Genomic DNA, 22,002 nt, shown 5'->3' with positions numbered 1-22,002 from the left:
TGTGTTAGTCAGATGTTTTTATTCAGCCATCAAGGATCAATATAAAGATTCAGTCTAGTTCGTCCTGTTTGTCAAAACCCGATCCAAAATAACAAGATACTGCGAGATTTTGCAGACTCACGGATACAGAGCCTCAGAAATAAAAAGTTCTGACCACGGGATCAGGAGCCACTGCCAATATTTTATGTGATATCATGTTATCTACTGTATATTACAGTAGAGGCTGCTGGGGAGGACGACTCACAATAATGGCTGGAACGGAGAGAATGGGAATTGCATGAAACACATACCATTCAGCTCCAGCCATTACCACGAGCCCATCCTCCCCAATTAAGGTGCCACCAACTTCCTGTGGTATATTATAATACCAAAAGCTTCTCAGCTGCGGGAGGATCTCTTCCTACAATTTTGCGCTGACTTTGATAATGAATAATGTTCTGGAGGCAGCTCTGCAGAGTGGTCACTAGCTGGCACAGCTACAAAGTTATAAAATCTTATTTAAACCTAAACCAAATTTAATGTCTAACCTAACCTGCTAAATTAAGACCAAGAAAACATAGCCAATTTTGACTTTGCAGCTGGTTTAAGGGGAAATTGCTCAGTTCTGCCTCCAGGACAAGACTCATGACAATTAACGCCTAACCTGCTTTTGAAATTACATTTTACATTTTAGTCATTTAGCAGACGCTCTTATCCAGAGCGACTTACAGTTAGTGAGTGAATACATTTTTTTTTTTGGGAAATCGAACCCACAACCCTGGCGTTGCAAACGCCATGCTCTACCAACTGAGCTACATCCCTGCCGGCCACACGAGGTGCCACCAATGGATTCAAATGGAGTAGCCTAACAATCAGCCTATTTACATGGCCCTAGTTGCATTTGCAACTAAATAACTTTTCTGTGCGACATCAATAATAGTTGCACACATTAGGATGACAGTGAGCAATTGACATTGATCAGTGAGCAAAATAACCATAGACAGGAAGTTGACAATAGCTTATAAATAGTATAAATAAAATGTATTTATATGGTGGCAGTCCTCAAAAAATGGAATCGCATCGAATGGAATTAATCAGATGCAATGATTTACCGCCGTATGGCGGGGTGCTGCAAGTTTGTGTATATTAGAACATTCATCAATATGAACCTGAGTGGTGTGGCTACGAATCTAGCTAGATGTACTCAGGCTTTTCTGAAGTTATCTAAGTTAGCTTCACATTCCAGCTCAGGCTTCATCCATGTTACGAAGTTGGATATTGATTATATACCCATCGCTTTTTTTTAGCTTGCTCGAGCCAGGCTTGTAACTGCACATTCATGTCGCATGTGGCTAGGGTTTTCAACCTAGCTTCATTTTCTTCTGAAAACCGGACGTGGGAACTCCGCTCAGGCGTTTCTCTTATGCCTGGTATGTTAGGTTAGTCGAAGGCAACCTCTTCATGTACAGTAGACAACGCTGAAACATTAATCCATAGGCGAGTCAGTGGCACATTTTTATTTTTGCCGAAATCAAAATGAAAGAAAAGTTATCTTGCAAATTCAGCAGGCTATGGTGTGAAATAGGCTATTAGAAGTGCCACCATTCTTATATTATGTATCATTAATGCTGTCTTTGGTGTGCTTTGGTGTGGTGTATCAATTCAAGAGCACCTTTTTCTACACCTCTATAGATACTATTATTTTATTAAAGGGATACTTCGGATTTTTTGGCAAAGAGCATGCTAGCATACTAACAGATACCCATAGACTTCCATTCATTGTGCTAAAGCTTCATACTGGACACAGAGACATAAAAATGGTATCCACGAGTTCATCTGCCTCTGGGGAAGTAGATAAAGGGCCTCATTACCAAAATCCCGAAGTATCCCTTTAACATACAAAAGTTTTACTGTGCATCAAGTTGCAAATGCATCCTGTTATTACTAAATGTGTAAAGTAATAGGCATTTTAATGTTACTATTTTTAACACAAAAACATGGAGGGGATGATGATGCACTCTTTGCAAGAGGGAGGGAATCTAATATGATTGTTCCTCAACTCACATCTCAAACACTTCATTCAGGATAAGTGTAGTTAGCCCTGAGATAGCCTGCCCCAGAGCGGGTTAGTTCTGAAGGATTCATTGCCATAGAAATGTACCTGGCAAAAGGTGAGCTACTTTTGTGTCACCAGTTATCCCGAGTTGAACTCAGGGTTGACCAAAGTTACCTCACTAACTCCCTCAAACCATATTCGTAGTATAGGGCTCTGTTCACCTTAATCTTCATATATGAAACATCTGATCCTGTATTACACACACACACATACACACAAACACACGCATGAAGAAATAATTGGATCAATCATTTATAGAAAAATAAATTAAAACCATACAGTAAGGAAATCCAAATAGAAGTATAACATTTTAATGTTTCCAATAAAATATAAAACCACAGCATACAAATAATGTATAAATAACTTTTTAGGATGTAGGTTAGACAGAGTCCAACATGTAGCTGTATCGCCCCCTGGCTGTGGAGTTGTATTAACACGGGTTAGGGTGTAGGAGTTATGGTGAAGGGTTAGGGTGTAGGGGTTAGGGTGTACAGGCATTTTATTGGAAACATTAAAATGTTATACTTCTATTTGGATTTCTTCATGCGTGTGTATGTGTGTGTGTGTCTCTAGCATTTTGGGGGCCCTACGCAAGATTTGGTTGGGGGGCCCCCCAGTAAGTTTTCTGCAGTTCTACACATTTTGCAATGGAGCGGAGAGAACATTTTGCAATTTTATAACACATTTCATGCAATTCTACTCATTTTGCCATGGGGCAGAGATACATTATTGCCGTTTTAAAGCTAATTTCCTGCAATGCTACAGATTTTGCAATGATTTACGCCCTTAACCCTAATTGCTGATGTAAGTCGCTCTGGACAAGAGCGTCTGCTAAATGACTAAAATGTAAATGTTAATGATATCTGAGTGAGAGTGACAAACAAAGTCAATGGGGGCCCATACTGTGTCTCAGTGTAATCAAGGTATGAAATTACTGTTATTTTCAAATACAACCTCTTTTTGGGCTTAGTTGTGGTCAATTTGCAGTGTACAAATTGTTATAATTATGTTCCTGCCCCCCCGACCATCCGCTTGTTAGGTGTACAGGGTCCAACATGTAGCTGTAGCGCCCCCTGGCTGTGGAGTTGTAGTAATAGTAGGAACTCTTTAGGCATGGTGTGCATGAAGTGACTTGGACCAACGTTGTCATAGTAATGATGGGGCAAAGTATTTTGGGATAGATCCAGACGGAAGGGCCAGAAGCCGTACAGATGAACCTGACAGAGAGAGATAAAGACTTAGAAACATACATGCACGCGCGCACACACACACACTTAATCTCTTAAGGTAGTCGATCGCATCCAATAATGACTTCTAATGACCTCTAATGCTTGTGGATTCGCTGATGACTGTATAATCCGATGCGGGATGCACACTGTCGTTGAGGCCAGTGCAGCCATGGACATATGTCTTCTCTGTCACTTTGCCAGGCATCGTTCAGTACATTTCTCCTCAGCCAACTGCACTCCTTCATGACAGAGGCCGGTCTGCAGCAACAGTTCATGGAGGCAGGGTTTATCCCACACTTCTTTAGTGAAGTCTTCAATTGGTCCTTTAGACGCTTTTTCTGACCACCTGCTGAACGACGGCCCAGTTGTAGCTGTCTGTACAGCTGCTGTGAGGGTGGCTTGTAGAGCTTCTTGGGTATGTGCCACAAGAGCACAATCATCCACGTACTGAAGCTCAAGTACTCGTTCAGATTCAAGCTTTGTGGCAGATGCTACCAGAGTCCCAGTGCGGCTTCAGAAAGAACAGAAGCACGTGGACATGATCTTCAGTGCACGCCAACTGCAGGACAAGTGCAGTGAAACAATACCTATTCATGGGCTTTGTGGACCTCTCCAAAGCCTTCAACACAGTACAACGTGAACTCCTTTGGAAGGTCCTCCTGCAGCATGGCTGCCCCGGGAAATGTGTGAACATCCTGTGTTAGTTCCATGAGGGGATGATGGCCAGGATAACAGTTGGTGGTCAGGAGTCTGAACCCTTTGGAGTAGACACTAGTGTGAGGCAAGGGTGTGTGCTTGCGCCGGTCCTATTCAATGTTTTCCTCATTTGTGTCCCAACACTCCTGCACAAGGACATGGAAACTTCAGATTGGACGGGAACCTCTTCTGAGGCAACACACACACACACACCTGTTCACAAATCTCCAGAGCAGTGCTGGCCAGCATCATACCAGAAGAGAGCCGTGGGGCTCGTTGCCCGCGGCGACGCCAGAACCTGTCCAGCTCAAGCAGGTAGACTGGGTGAAAGAACTCCACTTCCTGTTGGGGGGCGGGCCTTACGAAGGGCGTGGTACACCTCGGACAGAACAAAGACTGATTAATGACATTATTACGATCTACCCTCCTCGCCCAACCCTCCTCTCCTCCCCAGGATCAAAATGTTAGTTATCAATTTTGTCGTTCTTAAAAATGCTACCGAGCCCGGCCCATGCCCTAGTTATTGATGAAAAAATAGGCCCGGCCCTTACCAGGTGCATAGCAATGGGTCCTGTTGGGCCGGTGCCGGGTAGCAGGGCCCTAACTAGTCTCATCTCAAAATAGCAGCTCACCTTGAAGCAGGAGGTGGTCCCAAGCCAAAAGAGAAGGCTGGAGAAGCAGATGGGCGTGGCCATAGACTGACACGCGTTCCACCAGGGGTCCAGGGTTCCGCTGGAGGTCAGGGTATCTGAGGACAAGCGAGGGGAGGTGTTAGGAGACAGGTGAGAGGCAGAGTTAGGAGACAGATGGGGAGGAGTTAGGAGGCAGGTGAGAGGCGGAGTTAGGAGACAGATGGGGAGGAGTTAGGAGGCAGGTGAGTGGACGAGATAGGAGAGAGATGATTATTAACGATATACAGTGCATTCGGAAAGTATTCAGACCCCTTTACGTTACAGCTTTATTATGAAATTGATTAAATTGTTTTTTTCCCCACATCAATCTACACACAATACTCCATAACTACAAAGTAAAAACAGTTTTTTTGCAAATTTATTAAAAATTAAAAACGGAAATATCACATTTACATACAGTACCAGTCATCAGTTTGGAAACACCTAATCATTTTTTTTTTTACTATTTTCTACATTGTAGAATAACAGTGAAGAAATCAAAACTATGAAATAACGCATATGGAATCATGTAGTAACCAAAAAAGTTTTAAACAAATCAAAATATATTTTAGATTCTTCAAAGTAGCCACCCTTTGCCTTCATGACAGCTTTGCACACTCTTGGCATTCTCTCAACCAGCTTCACCTGGAATGCTTTTCCAACAGTCTTGAAGGAGTTCCCACATATGCTTAGCACTTGTTGGCTGCTTATCCTTCACTCTGCGGTCCAACTCATCCCAAACCATCTCAATTGGGTTGAGGTCGGGTGATTGTGGAGGCCAGGTCATCTGATGCAGCACTCCATCACTCTCCTTCTTGGTCAAATAGCCCTTACACAGCCTGGAGGTGTGTTGGGTCATTGTCCTGTTGAAAAACAAATGATAGTCCCACTAAGCCCAAACCAGATGGGATGGTGTATCGCTGCAGAATGCTGTGGTAGCCAGGCTGGTTAAGTGTGCCTTGAACTCTAAATAAATCACAGACAGTGTCACCAGCAAAGCGCCCCCACACTATAACACCACCTCCTCCACGCTTTACGGTGGGAAATAAACATGTGGAGATCATCCGTTCACACACACCGCGTCTCACAAAGACACAGCGGTTTGAACCAAAAATCTCCAATTTGGATTCCATACCAATGGACACATTTCCACCAGTCTAATGTCCATTGCTCGTGTTTCTTGGCCCAAGCAAGTCTCTTCTTCTTATTGGTGTCCTTTAGTAGTGGTTTCTTTGCAGCAATTCGACAATGAAGGCCTGATTCACACAGTCCCCTCTGAACAGTTGATGTTGAGATGTGTCTGTTACTTGTACTCTGTGAAGCATTTATTTGGGTTGCAATTTCTGAGGCTGGTAACTCTAATGAACTTATCCTCTGCAGCAGAGTTAACTCTGGGTCTTCCATTCCTGTGGCGGTCCTCATGAGAGCCAGTTTCATCATACTGCTGGATTGTTTTTGCAACTGCACTTGAAGAAACTTTCAAAGTTTTTGAAACTTTCCGTATTGATTGACCTTCATGTCTTAAAGTAATGATGGACTGTCGTTTCTCTGTGCTTATTTGAGCTGTTCTTGCCATGATAACAGGGCTATCTTCTGTATGCCCCCCCCTCCCCCCACCCCCCACCTTGTCACAACACAACTGATTGGCTCAAACGCATTAAGAAGGAAATCAATTCCACAAATTCACTTTTAAGAAGGCACACCTGTTAATTTAAATGCATTCCAGGTGACTACCGCATGAAGCTGGTTGAGAGAATGCCAAGAGTGTGCAAAGCTGTCATGAAGGCAAAGGGTGGCTATTTGAAGAATCTCAAATGTAAAATATATTTTGATTTGTTTAACACTTTTTTGGTTACTACATGATTCCATAGGTGTTATTTCATAGTTTTGATGTCTTCACTATTATTCTACAATGTAGAAAATAGTCAAAATAAAGAAAAACCCTTGAATGAGTAGGTGTTTTAAAACTTTTGACCAGTAGTTTATATTGTATGCAACAACAAAAACTATCGGGAACTTACAGTATATTATTTTTATAGTAATACAATTGCTCATAGAAAAATATTTTGTTTAAGTAATAAAGAAATCTCAAGGGGTCAAATTATTGTCACCCCTGTGAGGATCATCCCTTGTGAGGATTATCCCTTGTGAGGATAACAACACTGAGCCTTGGGGAGGGTGCTAATTAATTGACCAAAAATGTTGATTTTGTGGTGAATTACAGCTGCACTGCATAACTATGTGTGTACAGATGTTTTGTAGTGACCCCTCTGACAAGAATGCAGATTTTTTTCTAGATTTGATTTCTACAATTTCCCAGAACACCCCCCCTTCATGGGTAGTCGGCTGGGAGTGACGTAGTAACAACATCCTCTCTGAACAGTCTAGGCTGCTGCAAATCTTTAACTGATAGTGGATGCGATAACAGTTTACAGACAAGATTGAAAAGAAGATTAATCTATTCCATTTTCCAATGTCTTCAGAACAGGTAAAAAAAGATATACACTGTATATAAATCTTTGTTTTTACACTGAAATAAAACGTATTCATGCTGTTTGCCAGAAAGGTAGCAATGTTAGGTACATTGTCTTGTAATAATGTTGTAGCTACTGCTAATTTCTCTGCCTGGTAAAATATTTGATCGATATCCAAGCTAGCTAACGTGGTAGCTACATTAACTATCACACTGGAAAAAAAGCAGTGTAAAACAAGTTTGGCAGTATTGAGCCCTGGGACAAGAAAAGGGTGGTGATCCCTAGGCTGTAGAGCTCAGATGTCTTCACTCCAGAAGGCAGCACAGTAAATAAACTTTCAGCACCATCAAAAGAAAGCCTATAACAACATGGTGAACTGTTCTATCATTTACAGTCCAGCAGTACTACCAGAGACATCTCCAAGTTCACAGACTGCTAAATACCTCCATCCAAAGACTCATGCACCTTACACCATACCACTGCTGCCATTTCACAACTGCACTATTCTATTTATTTATTACCAAGTATGTTTACATACTGGCTGTATTGGAGGGGGGAGTGGTTTCTCCTCTCTTAGGGAATCAGCAATTAGTACCGGCAGGTGTGCTCTTCACCTCTGCTAGGCAATTAGCAATTAGTGATGGTATTTCAACCTCCCCTGTTTTCTCAGCGGCAGTCATGTCAGCAGCGGTCTCATAGCCAAATCTAAGATCGTCGCCGAAAGGAAGAAAGGCTCCACACCACTCTCACGTTTTTTTTTTTGTAGGGGGTAGATCAGCTTTAATATTGCAGATAGATTGTAGCTTCCATCAATGTAATTGTCTGCATAATTTCCAATCCCCCATAAAATATTTTTGTTAATATATTTATATACACTACCGGTCAAAAGTTTTAGAACACCGACTCATTCAAGGGTTTTTCTTTGTTTTTACTAACCCGTCGTCCAGGTTAGGGTAGGGTTTGGTTAGGGTAGGGTAGGGTTTGGCCGGGGGGCTTTACTTGGCTCATCGCTCTCTAGTGACTCCTTGTAGCGGGCCGGGCGCCTGCAGGCTGACCTCGATCGTCAGGTGAATGGTGTTTCCTCCGATACATTGATGCAGCTGGCTTCCGGATTAAGCAGGCATATGTTAAGAAGCGCGGTTTGGCGGGTAATGTTTTGGAGGACGCATGACTCGAACTTCACCTCCCGAGCCCGTTGGGGAGTTGCAGCGATGAGACAAGATCGAAATTGGGGAGAAAAAGGGGGTAAAATATTTTTTTTATATAGATATATGAGGACGAGCAATGTCGGAGACCGGAGTATAAATACACTACATGACCAAAAGTATGTGGACACCTTCTCGTCGAACATCTCATTACAAAATCATGGGCATTAATATGGAGTTGGTCCCCCCTTTGCTGCTATAACAGCCTCCACTCTTCTGGGAAGGCTTTCCACTAGATGTTGAAACATTGCTGCGGTTGACTTGCTTCCATTCAGCCACAAGAGCATTGGTGAGGTCGGGCACTGATGTTGGGCGATTAGGCCTGGCTCGAAGTCGGAGTTCCAATTCATCCCAAAGGTGTTCGATGGAGTTGAGGTCAGGGCTCTGTGTCCAGTCAAGTTCTTCCACACTGATCTCGACAAACCATTTCTGTATGGACCTCACTTTGTGCACGGAGGCATTGTCATGCTGAAACAGGAAAGGGCCTTCCCCAAACTGTTGCCACAAAGTTGGAAGCACAGAATCATCTAGAATGTCATTATATGCTGTAGCGTTAAGATTTCCCTTTACTGGAACTAAGGGGCCTAGCACAAAGCATAAAAAACTGCCCCAGACCATTATTCCTCCTCCACCAAACTTTACAGTTGGCACTATGCATTGGGGCAGGTAGCATTCTCCTGGCATCCGCCACACCCAGATTCGTCTGTCGTACTGCCAGATGGTGAAGCGTGTTTCATCACTCCAGAGAACACGTTTCCACTGCTCCAGAGTCCAGTGGCGGCAAGCTTTACATCACTCCAGCCGACGCTTGGCATTGCACATGGTGATCTTAGGCTTGTGTGCGGCTGCATGACGGTGCCATGTTGAAAGACACTGAGCTCTTCAGTAAGGCCATTCTACTGCCACTGTTTGTCTATGGAGATTGCATGGCGGTGTGCTCAATTTTATACACCTGTCAGCAACGGGTGTGGCTGAAATAGCAGAGTCCACTAATTTGAAGGGGTGTCCACATACTTTTGTATATATAGTGTGGTTGAGATTCTTCATTATCTTCTTAGCTTTCCTGTGACACCGGGTGCTGTAGATGTCCTGGAGGGCAGGCAGTGTGCCCCCCGGTGATGCGTTGGGCAGACCTCACCACCCTCTGGAGAGCCCTACAGTTGTGGACGGTGCAGTTGCCGTACTAGGTGGTGATACAGCCTGACTGGATGCTCTCAATGGTGCATCTGTAAAAGTTTGTGAGGGTCTTAGGGGCCAAGCCGAATGAAGAAGGCACTGGTGCGCCTTCTTCACCACACTGTCTGTGTGGTGGACCATTTCAGAATGTCAGTGATGTGTACGCTGAGGAACTTAAAGCTTTTCAACTTCTACTATTATTGCAAACAGGATGCATGTTTTGGAATATTTTTTTAATTCTGTACAAGATTCTTTCTTTTCACTCTGTAATTTAGGTTAGTATTGTGAAGTACCTACAATGTTGTTGCTCCATCCTCACTCTTCTCCTATCACAGCCATTAAACGCTGTAACTGTTTTAAAGTCACCATTGAACTCATGAGCGGTTTCCTTCCTCTCTGGCAAGTTAGGAAGGGGGCCTCCCCGAGTGGCCCATCGGCACCTAGTGTGTAGGTGCCACTACAGCCTCGGGATCGATCCCAGGTTGTGTCACAGCCGGCCGTGACCGCGCACAATTGGCCCAGCGTTGTCCGGGTTAGGGGAGGGTTTGGCTGGGGGGATTTCCTTGTCCTATCGTGCTCTAGTAAGTCCTTGTGGTGGTATGGGCACCTGCAAGCTGACTTCCGGCTCGCTTCCGTGTTAAGTGAGCAGTGTGTTTCGGAGAACGCATGACTCTCGACCTTCGCCTCTCCCGAGTCCGTTGGGGAGTTGCAGCAATGAGACAAGATTATAACTACCAATTGGGGAACAAAAGGGGGTAAAACAAACACAGAGTTAGGAAGGACGCCTGTATCTTTGTAGTGACTGGGTATATTGATACACCATCCAAAGTGTAATTAATGACTTCACCATGCTCAAAGGGAGCAATAGGTGCCAGTCTTTGCGAGGCATTGGAAAACGTCCCTGGTCTTTGTGGTTGAATCTGTGTTTGAAATTCACTGCTCGACTGAGGGACCTTACAGATAATTTTATGTGTGGGGTTTAGAGATGAGGTTGTCATAAAAAAAATCACGTTAAACACTGTTATTGCACACAGAGTCCATGGAACTTATGTAACTTATTAAGCAAATTTTTACTCCTGAACTTATTTAGGCTTGCCATAACAAAGGGGTTGAATACTTATTGACTCAAGACATTTCAGCTTTCTTTTTTAAAATTAATTTGTAAACATTTCGAAAAACATAATTCCACTTTCACATTATGGGGTATAGTGTGTAGGCCAGTGACATAAAATCTCTATTTAATTTAAATTCATGCTGTAACAACAAAATGTGGAAAAAGACTCCTTTAGCTGGAAGATAGAATAATACTTGGTGAGTATTTCCATGATCCACACTTCTTTGACAATATATATAATAAATTATCAACTATGCAAGCAATTCAATACTCTATTATTATGGTGGGAGATTATAATACCATTTTAAATAGCTCAATGGACCGTAAAGGAAATCACACTACAAACAATCACCCTCATGCTCTTAAGGAAATTGTGAATGTCATGGATACATTAGAACTAGTAGATATATGGAGGCTTAAATATCCTGATCTAGTGAGATATACATGGCGGAGACTCAATCAAGCTAGTCGTCTTGACTTCTTTCCTATGTCATTCTCGTTGGCACCAAAAGTTTAAAAAGTGTTGATAGGGTACAGAATGCGGTCGGACCATCATATAATCGGCATATACATTACTCTTACTGAATATCCACGTGGGGCGAGGATATTGGAAAATTAATCAAAGCCTATTGGATGATAACTTGTTTTTAACTAGGACAGAGGAATTTATAACTGATTTCTTCCGACATAACATAGGTACAGCAAATCCCCTTATTGTATGGGACACCTTTAAATGTGCCTTTAGAGGCCATGCAATTCAGTACTCATCTAGAAAACAAAAGCAATTTAGGTCAAAAGAGTCCACACTAACAAAGGAAATAGAAGGTCTAACAGAACAGATAGATAGCAATAAAAACTGTAACATAGAGGCTCGAATACATTAGAGGAAAAACTAAAAGAAATGGATAAACTTATTCAAGAAAGATCAAGTGTAATATATTATAAAAAATAAAGCAAACTGGATGGAATATGGGGAAAAATGCACCAAATAATGTTTTCATCTTCAACATAGGAATGCTGCCAAAAAGAATTTACTGAAACTGGTTACAAATGACGGAGTCACCCATGATTCACCAAATGATATTTTGAAGGAGGAAACAAAGTACTTTAAGCATATGTTTTCGTTTCAGTCGCCTCCATCTCCTCTAACTGAAGCAAATTGAAGAGATTATTTTTCTATTGATAATGTAAAACTAACAGCCATACAGAAAGACTCATGTGAAGGTGAAATTACAGAGAAGGAACTTCTGGATGCAATTAAAGACTTTAAGTCCGGGAAAACTCCAGGGTTGGATGGCATACCAGTCGAGGTATACCAAACCTTTTTTGATATACTCAGAGGACCGTTATTAGCATGTGTTAACCACTCCTATGTAAATGGTAGATTATCAGACACTCAAGAAGAGCAAAATAAATAACAATATAGGGATGAGGTAGTTGGGTGGGCTAATTTCAGATGGGCTGTGTACAGGTGCAGTGATCGGTAAGGTGCTCTGACAACTGATGCTTAAAGTTAGTGAGGGAGATAAGAGTCTCCAGCTTCAGAGATTTTTGCAATTCGTTCCAGTCATTGGCAGCAGAGAACTGGAAGGAATGGCGGCCAAAGGAGGTGTTGGTTTTGGGAATGACCAGTGAGATATACCTGCTGGAGCGCAGACTACGGGTGGGTGCTGCTATGGTGACCAATGAGCTAAGATAAGGCGGGGATTTGCCTAGCAGTGATTTATAGATGGCCTGGAGCCAGTGGGTTTGGCGACGAACATGTAGTGAGGACCAGCCAACAAGAGCGTACAGGTCACAGTGGTGGGTAGTGTATGGGGCTTTGGAGACAAAACGGATGGCACTGTGATAGACTACATCCAATTTGCTGAGTAGAGTGTTGGAGGCTATTTTGTAAATGACATCGCCGAAGTCAAGGATCGGTAGGATAGTCAGTTTTACGAGGGCATGTTTGGCAGCATGAGTGAAGGAGGCTTTGTTGCGAAATAGGAAGCCGATTCTAGATTTAACTTTGGATTGGAGATTCTTTATGTGAGTCTGGAAGGAGAGTTTACAGTCTAACCAGACACCTAGGTATTTGTAGTTGTCCACATACTCTAGGTCAGACCCGTCGAGAGTGGTGATTCTAGTCGGGTGGGCGGGTGCCAGCAGCGTTCGATTGAAAAGCATGCATTTAGTTTTACTAGTGTTTAAGAGCAGTTGGAGGCTACTGAAGGAGTGTTGTATGGCATTGAAGCTCATTTGGAGGTTTGTTAACACAGTGTCCAATGAAGGGCCAGATGTATACAAAATGGTGTCGTCTGCGTAGAGGTGGATCTGAGAGTCACCAGCAGCAAGAGCGACATCATTGATATAAACTCTTTAGTATTATCCCAGTTTGTCTATTTGCTTATGGTCTTGCCTACAGTTTTTTTTTATTATATGAGAAAAAAATATTCAATTTTATTTGGAACGGCAAGCCAGACAAAATTAAACGGGCCTATTTATATAATGAATATGAATTCGGAGGACAGAAATTATTAAATATTAAAGCATTAGACCTATCACTAAAAGCTTCAGTCATACAAAAGTTATACTTAAATCCGAACTGGTTCTCTAGCAAATTAGTAAGATTGTCTCACCCAATGTTCAAGAATGGCCTTTTTCCCTTTATTCAGATTACAACCTCTCACTTTCCGTTATTTGAAAAATAAATAATCTCCCAAATATCACTATTTCTAAAACAAGCCATAGAAAGTTGGTTGCAATTTCAATTTAATCCTCCAGAAACGACAGAACAAATATTGCAACAAATTTTGTGGTTAAACTCAAATATACTAATTGATGAAAAACAATTTTTTTGGACAAAATGTTTAAAAAAGGTATAATCTTCGTAAATGATATTATCGGTAGGACTGGTGGAGTTATGTACCACATGCAGCTAACAAAACATATGGAAATGTCTGCTCTACCCAAAATTACAACCAAATAATTGCAGCATTACCGCAAAAAATGGAAGAGGAAAGTGGAAGGGGGAAAAAGTAAGGAACTTGTCTGTTGGCCTTGCATTAAAGAACATAATTGGTTAAAGAAAATTGTGATAAATAAAAAAGTATACCAGTTTCAATTAAGGACCAAAGGATTGACAGCCGTCCCATATAGATTGCAAAATAGTTGGGAAGAGATTTTTGACGTACCGATTCCATGGCATAGTGTTTATGAACTGATACGCAAAACGACGCCGGATTCAAAACTTAGAATTGTTCTATTTAAATTATTATATAAAATTCTTGCTACCAATAGAATGTTATTTATATGGGGTATACAATCTTCCCAGCTCTGCAGATTTTGCTGCGAAGAGACAGAATCATTAGATCATTTGTTTTGGTACTGTCCATTTGTAGCTTGTTTTTGGACAAAGGTCCAGGAATGGCTAAAGGATTGCAATATTTACCTGGAGCTAACCCTGCAGTTAGCACTACTGGGTGATCTGAAAAGTCATAGTCAATCGATCAATAATATAATAATACTTAAGCAAAAATGTTTATTTTCAATTTACAATCTGTAGAAACAATGAGAATTGAAAGGTTCAGAACTTTTGTAAAACATCACAGTACAGTTGAAAAATATATGGCAAATAGAAATCCAATATGGATGGTGTTAAGAGATAGATGGGTGGTGTTGAATGGAGCTGAAGGATGGGACTAATAACAACAACTAATAACAGCAAGATAACTCATGTAGGGTATACTGTGTTCATAATAAGTATACAAGTTATAGGTTGAGAGCTTTTGTGAAAGAGCACAGTTAGAAAAATATGGCATATAGAAGCAAACCAGATGGACATTATGAAAATGAACGGAGGAAGTTCAGGAGTAAAAACAAACAAAATATAATTATTGTAAAATTTGACAGTGTCCATAAAATGTATATAATATGTATAAGCTGGAAGTAGAGGCCTAAGCATTGTTGTTCACAAGTTTACTCCAATTAGGGAAGGGGTGGTGGGGTTGGAAAGTAATGAAGGGAAATATCATTTAAAAAAGGATATGTATGTGTGTGTATATATATATATATATATGTGTGTGTGTGTGTATGTACAGTTGAAGTCATACAGTTGAAGTCGGAAGTTTACATACACCTTAGCCAAATAGATTTAAACTCAGTTTTTCACAATTCCTGGCATTTAATCCTAGCAATTGCAGGCCTCCTTGCTCGCACACGCTTTTTCAGTTCTGCCTACTAAAATCTTTAAGGATTGAGGTCAGGGCTTTGTGACGGCCACTCCAATACCTTGACTTTGTTGTCCTTAAGCCATTTTGCCACAACTATGGAAGTATGCTTGGGGTCATTGTCCATTTGGAAGACCCATTTGCGACCAAGCTTTAACTTCCTGACTGATGTCTTGAGATGTTGCTTCAATATATCCACCAAATTTTCCTTCCTCATGATGCCATCTATTTTGTGAAGTGCACCAGTCCCTCTTGCAGCAAAGCATCCCCACAGCATGATGCTGCCACCCCCGTGCTTCACGGTTGGGATGGTGTTCTTCGGCTTGCAAGCGACCCCCTTTTTCCTCCAAACATAACGATGGTCATTATGGCCAAACAGTTCTATTTTTGTTTCATCAGACCAGAGGACATTTCTCCAAAAAGTACGATGTGCAGTTGCAAACAGTAGTCTGGCTTTTTTATGGTGGTTTTGGAGCAGTGGCTTCTTCCTTGCTGAGCTGCCTTTCAGGTTATGTCGATATAGGACTCGTTTTACTGTGGATATAGATACTTTTGTACCTGTTTCCTCCAGCATCTTCACAAGGTCCTTTGCTGTTGTTCTGGGATTGATTTGCACTTTTCGCACAAAAGTATCGTTCATCTCTAGGAGACAGAACGCGTCTCCTTACTGAGTGGTATGACGGCTGCGTGGTCCCATAGTGTTTATACTTGCATACTATTGTTTGTACAGATGAACGTGGTACCTTCAGGCGTTTGGAAATTGCTCCCACCAGACTTGTGGAGGTCTACAATTGTTTTTCTGAGGTCTTGGCTGATTTCTTTTGATTTTCCCATGATGTCAAGCAAAGAGGCACTGAGTTTGAAGGTAGGCCTTGAAATACACCCACAGGTACACCTCCAATTGACTCAAATGATGTCAATTAGCCTATCAGAAGCTTCTAAAGCCATGACATCATTTTCTGGAATTTTACAAGCTGTTTAAAGACACAGTCAACTTAGTGTATGTAAACTTCAGACTCACTTTAATTGTGCTACAGTGAATTATAAGTGAAATAATCTGTCTGTAAACAATTGTTGAAAAAATTACTTGTGTCATGAACAAAGTAGATGTCCTAACCGACTTGCCAAAACTATAGTTTGTTAACAAGAAAATTGTGGAGTGGTTGAAAAACGAGTTTTAATGACTCCAACCTAAGTGTATGTAACCTTGCGTCCAAATAATCAGTGATGAAAACCCAAACACAGGAACTACTGCTGCTCGTTATCCTATGAATTCAATCCCGCCGTGACAGATTCTTCGTTTTTATGCACAGAATCTGTCCATGAGAGATTAGATGACAACTTTCTTCAAATGCTGCTAGTATAATTCTCCCGCTAGTGTAAATTGCTAGCTAGCCAACACGACCAGCTAACTGTACTGTAGTAGCTAAATACAATATACTTGTGCTAGCTAGCCAACGTTTAATTATTGCTGCATTATGAAAGGAACTAGACACGGACACGAATTATCTGTTTAGTGTGTTAACACACTATTGGTAGTTTGTTGTAACCAAGTATTGGTGCTAAACTGTGTGTTATTGGATGCTAGCATGCTAGTTAGCTATGGTGTCATAGTTAGCTAGCTGAATAAAGTGGGTTGAGTCTATTCCTTGAAACATTGAACCGCTGTGGTTCACAACAATTCTGATTTTGAAAAGGTGGAAGTTGGGAGAGTTTTTGTTCGGGTGGTTCAGTGAAACAATTATAGTTTCTGAGGTGGAAGTTTTGGTGAGGGAGGCCCTGCTCTCTCCTCTCCCAGATGTTTAGCTCATTTCATTCCGATCTCCTCTGCATTATTGTAGCCATTTGCTACAGCCTGTCAACTATGCCTCTGCCTATCCCTGTTCTCTCCTCTCTGCACAGGCTACACAAACGCCTCACACCGCGTGGCTGCTGCCTCTCTAACCTGGTGGTCCCTGCACGCACCCCACACCTGGAGTTCCAGGTCTCAGGCAGCCTCTGGAACTGCCGTTCTGCTGCCAACAAAGCTGACTTCATCCCAGCCTATGCTAACCTCCAGTCCCTCGACTTCCTGGCGCTGACGGAAACATGGATTACCACTGAAAACACTGCTACTCCTACTGCTCTCTCCTCGTCTGACCATGTGTTCTCGCATACCCCGAGAGCATCTGGTCAGAGGGGTGGTGGCACAGGAATCCTCATCTCTCTCCAAGTGGACATTCTCAATTTTTCCCCTAACCCATCTGTCTATCTCCTCATTTGAATTCCATGCTGTCACAGTCACTAGCCCATTTAAGCTTAATATCCTTGTCATCTATCGCCCTCCAGGTTCCCTTGGAGAGTTCATCAATGAGCTTGACGCCTTGATAAGTTCCTTTCCTGAGGATGGCTCACCCCTCACAGTTTTGGGGGATTTCAACCTCCCTACGTCCACATTTGACTCATTTCTCTCTGCCTCCTTCTTTCCACTCCTCTCCTCTTTTGACCTCACCCTCTCACCGTCCCCCCCTACTCACAAGGCAGGCAATACGCTTGACCTCATCTTTACTAGATGCTGCTCTTCTACTAATCTCACTGCAACTCCCCTCCATGTCTCCGACCACTACTTTGTTTCCTTTTCTCTCTCGCTCTCCTCCAACACTACTCACTCTGCCCCTACACAGATGGTAATGCGCCGCCGCAACCTTCGCTCTCTCTCTCCCACTACTCTCTCCTCTTCCATCCTATCATCTCTTCCCTCTGCTCAATCCTTCTCCCTCCAATCTCCTGATTCTGCCTCCTCAACCCTCCTCTCCTCCCTTTCTGCATCCTTTGACTCTCTGTGTCCCCTATCCTCCCGGCCGGCTCGGTCCTCCCCTCCAGCTCCGTGGCTTGATGACTCATTGCGAGCTCACAGAACAGAGCTCCGGGCAGCGGAGCGGAAATGGAAGAAAACTAAACTCCCTGCCGACCTGGCATCTTTTCACTCCCTCCTCTCTACATTTTCTTCATCTGTTTCTGCTGCTAAGGCCACTTTCTACCACTCTAAATTCCAAGCATCTGCCTCTAACCCTAGGAAGCTCTTTGCCACATTTTCCTCCCTGCTGAATCGCACCCCCAGGTTTCAGGACTGGTCATTCAACTGAGACTGCTCTTCTCTGTGTCACGGAGGCTCTCCGCACTGCTAAAGCTAACTCTCTCTCCTCTGCTCTTGTCCTTCTAGACCTGTCTGCTGCCTTTGATACTGTGAACCATCAGATCCTCCTCTCCACCCTCTCCGAGCTGGGCATCTCCGGCGTGGCTCACTCCTGGATTGCGTCCTACCTGACCGGTCGCTCCTACCAAGTGGCGTGGCGAGAAGCTGTCTCCGCACCACGTGCTCTCACCACTGGTGTCCCCCAGGGCTCAGTTCTAGGCCCTCTCCTATTCTCCCCTATACACCAAGTCACTTGGCTCTGTCATATCCTCACATGGCCTCTCCTATCATTGCTACGCTGACGATACACAACTAATCTTCTCCTTTCCCCCTTCTGATAACCAGGTGGCGAATCGCATCTCTGCATGTCTGGCAGACATATCAGTATGGATGACGGATCACCACCTCAAGCTGAACCCTGGCAAGACGGAGCTGCTCTTCCTCCCGGGGAAGGACTGCCCGTTCCATGATCTCGCCATCACGGTTGACAACTCCGTTGTGTCCTCCTCCCAGAGTGCGAAGAGCCTTGGCGTGACCCTGGACAACACCCTGTCGTTCTCCGCTAACATCAAGGCGGTGACCCGATCCTGCAGGTTCATGCTCTACAACATTCGGAGAGTACGACCCTGCCTTACACAGGAAGCGGCACAGGTCCTAATCCAGGCACTTGTCATCTCCCGTCTGGATTACTGCAACTCGCTGTTGGCTGGCCTCCCTGCCTGTGCCATTAAACCCCTACAACTCATCCAGAATGCCGCAGCCCGTCTGGTGTTCAACCTTCCCAAGTTCTCTCACGTCACCCCCCTCCTCCGCACACTCCACTGGCTTCCAGTTGAAGCTCGCATCCGTTACAAGACCATGGTGCTTGCCTATGGAGCAGTGAGGGGAACGGCACCTCCGTACCTTCAGGCTCTGATCAGTCCCTACACCCAAACGAGGGCATTGCGTTCATCCACCTCTGGCCTGCTGGCTCCCTTCCTCTGCGGAAGCATAGTTCCCGCTCAGCCCAGTCAAAACTGTTCGCTGCTCTGGCACCCCAATGGTGGAACAAGCTCCCTCACGACGCCAGGACAGCTGGCGTCGTGAGGGACACTGGCTATAGGGTGAATGCACCAATTTGTAAGTCGCTCTGGATAAGAGCGTCTGCTAAATGACGTAAATGTGCCCTTGAGCAAGGCACTTAACTCTAATTGCTCCTGTAAGTCGCTCTGGATAAGAGCGTCTGCTAAATGACTAAAATGTAATGTAAATGTAATGTAAACTTCCGACTTCAACTGTATATATATATATATATATACAGTGGGGAGAACAAGTATTTGATACACTGCCGATTTTGCAGGTTTTCCTACTTACAAAGCATGTAGAGGTCTGTAATTTTTATCATAGATACACTTCAACTGTGAGAGACGGAATCTAAATCAAAAATCCAGAAAATCACATTGGATGATTTTTAAGTAATTAATTTGCATTTTATTGCATGACATAAGTATTTGATACATCAGAAAAGCAGAACTTAATATTTGGTACAGAAACCTTTGTTTGCAATTACAGAGATCATACGTTTCCTGTAGGTCTTGACCAGGTTTGCACACACTGCAGTAGGGATTTTGGCCCACTCCTCCATACAGACCTTCTCCAGATCCTTCAGGTTTCGGGGCTGTCGCTGGGCAATACAGACTTTCAGCTCCCTCCAAAGATTTTCTATTGGGTTCAGGTCTGGAGACTGGCTAGGCCACTCCAGGACCTTGAGATGCCTCTTACGGAGCCACTCCTTAGTTGCCCTGGCTGTGTGTTTCGGGTCGTTGTCATGCTGGAAGACCCAGTCACGACCCATCTTCAATGCTCTTACTGAGGGAAGGAGGTTGTTGGCCAAGATCTCGCGATACATGGCCCCATCTATCCTCCCCTCAATACGGTGCAGTTGTCCTGTCCCCTTTGCAGAAAAGCATCCCCAAAGAATGATGTTTCCACCTCCATGCTTCACGGTTGGGATGGTGTTCTTGGGGTTGTACTCATCCTTCTTCTACCTCCAAACACGGCGAGTGGAGTTTAGACCAAAAAGCTCTATTTTTGTCTCATCAGACCACATGACCTTCTCCCATTCCTCCTCTGGATCATCCAGATGGTCATTACCAACTTCAGACGGGCCTGGACATGCGCTGGCTTGAGCAGGGGGACCTTGCGTGCGCTGCAGGATTTTAATCCATGACGGCGTAGTGTGTTACTAATGGTTTCCTTTGAGACTGTGGTCCCAGCTCTCTTCAGGTCATTGACCAGGTCCTGCCGTGTAGTTCTGGGCTGATCCCTCAACTTCCTCATGATCATTGATGCCCCACGAGGTGAGATCTTGCATGGAGCCCCAGACCGAGGGTGATTGACCGTCATCTTGAACTTCTTCCATTTTCTAATAATTGTGCCAACAGTTGTTGCCTTCTCACCAAGCTGCTTGCCTATTGTCCTGTAGCCCATCCCAGCCTTGTGCAGGTCTACAATTTTATCCCTGATGTCCTTACACAGCTCTCTGGTCTTGGCCATTGTGGAGAGGTTGGATTCTGTTTGATTGAGTGTGTGGACTGGTGTCTTTTATACAGGTAACGAGTTCAAACAGGTGCAGTTAATACAGGTAATGAGTGGAGAACAGGAGGGCTTCTTAAAGAAAAACTAACAGGTCTGTGAGAGCCGGAATTCTTACTGGTTGGTAGGTGATCAAATACTTATGTCATGCAATAAAATGCAAATTAATTACTTAAAAATCATACAATGTGATTTTCTGGATTTTTGTTTTAGATTCCGTCTCTCACAGTTGAAGTGTACATATAATAAAAATTACAGACCTCTACATGCTTTGTAAGTAGGGAAACCTGCAAAATCGGCAGTGTATCAAATACTTGTTCTCCCCACTGTATACCCTTTGTTGGCAATGACACAGGTCAAACGTTTTCTGTAAGTCTTCACAAGGTTTTCACACACTGTTGCTGGTATTTTGGCCCATTCCTCCATGCAGATCTCCTCTAGAGCAGTGATGTTTTGGGGCTGTCGCTGGGCAACACGGACTTTCAACTCCCTCCAAAGATTTTCTATGGGGTTGAGATCTGGAGACTGGCTAAGCCACTCCAGGACCTTGAAATGCTTCTTACGAAGCCACTCCTTCGTTGCCCGGGCGGTGTGTTTGGGATCATTGTCATGCTGAAAGACCCAGCCACGTTTCATCTTCAATGCCCTTGCTGATGGAAGGAGGTTTTCACTCAAATTCTCACGATACATGGCCCCATTCATTCTTTCCTTTACACGGATCAGTCGTCCTGGTCCCTTTGCAGAAAAAACAGCCCCAAAGCATGATGTTTCCACCCCCATGCTTCACAGTAGGTATGGTGTTCTTTGGATGCAACTCAGCATTCTTTGTCCTCCAAACACGACGAGTTGAGTTTTTACCAAAAAAGTTATATTTTGGTTTCATCTGACCATATGACATTCTCCCAATCCTCTTCTGGATCATCCAAATGCACTCTAGCAAACTTCAGACGGGCCTGGACATGTACTGGCTTAAGCAGGGGGACACGTCTGGCACTGCAGGATTTGAGTCCCCGGCGGTGTGGTGTGTTACTGATGGTAGGCTTTGTTACTTTGGTCCCAGCTCTCTGCAGGTCATTCACTAGGTCCCCCCCGTGTGGTTCTGGGATTTTTGCTCACCGTTCTTGTGATCATTTTGACCCCACGGGGTGAGATCTTGCGTCGAGCCCCAGATCGAGGGAGATTATCAGTGGTCTTGTATGTCTTCCATTTCCAAATAATTGCTCCCACAGTTGATTTCTTCAAACCAAGCTGCTTACCTATTGCAGATTCAGTCTTCCCAGCCTGGTGCAGGTCTACAATTTTGTTTCTGGTGTCCTTTGACAGCTCTTTGGTCTTGGCCATAGTGGAGTTTGCACAATTGGTGGCTGACTAAATACTTTTTT

General features: G+C 43.6%; 1 pseudogene; it reads right to left on the bottom strand.

Moving 5' to 3' along the window:
• Positions 1–1,771: 1,771 nt before the first annotated feature.
• Positions 1,772–22,002, bottom strand: part of LOC121564671 — a 29,874-nt pseudogene continuing 9,643 nt past the window's right edge.

This window comes from Coregonus clupeaformis, chromosome 17 (genome assembly GCF_020615455.1).
Source record: "Coregonus clupeaformis isolate EN_2021a chromosome 17, ASM2061545v1, whole genome shotgun sequence".
In the NCBI taxonomy this organism is placed as follows: Eukaryota; Metazoa; Chordata; class Actinopteri; order Salmoniformes; family Salmonidae; genus Coregonus; species Coregonus clupeaformis.
The sequence above is the reverse complement of the archived record's forward strand: the minus strand, read 5'-3'. Positions and strand labels throughout refer to the sequence as shown.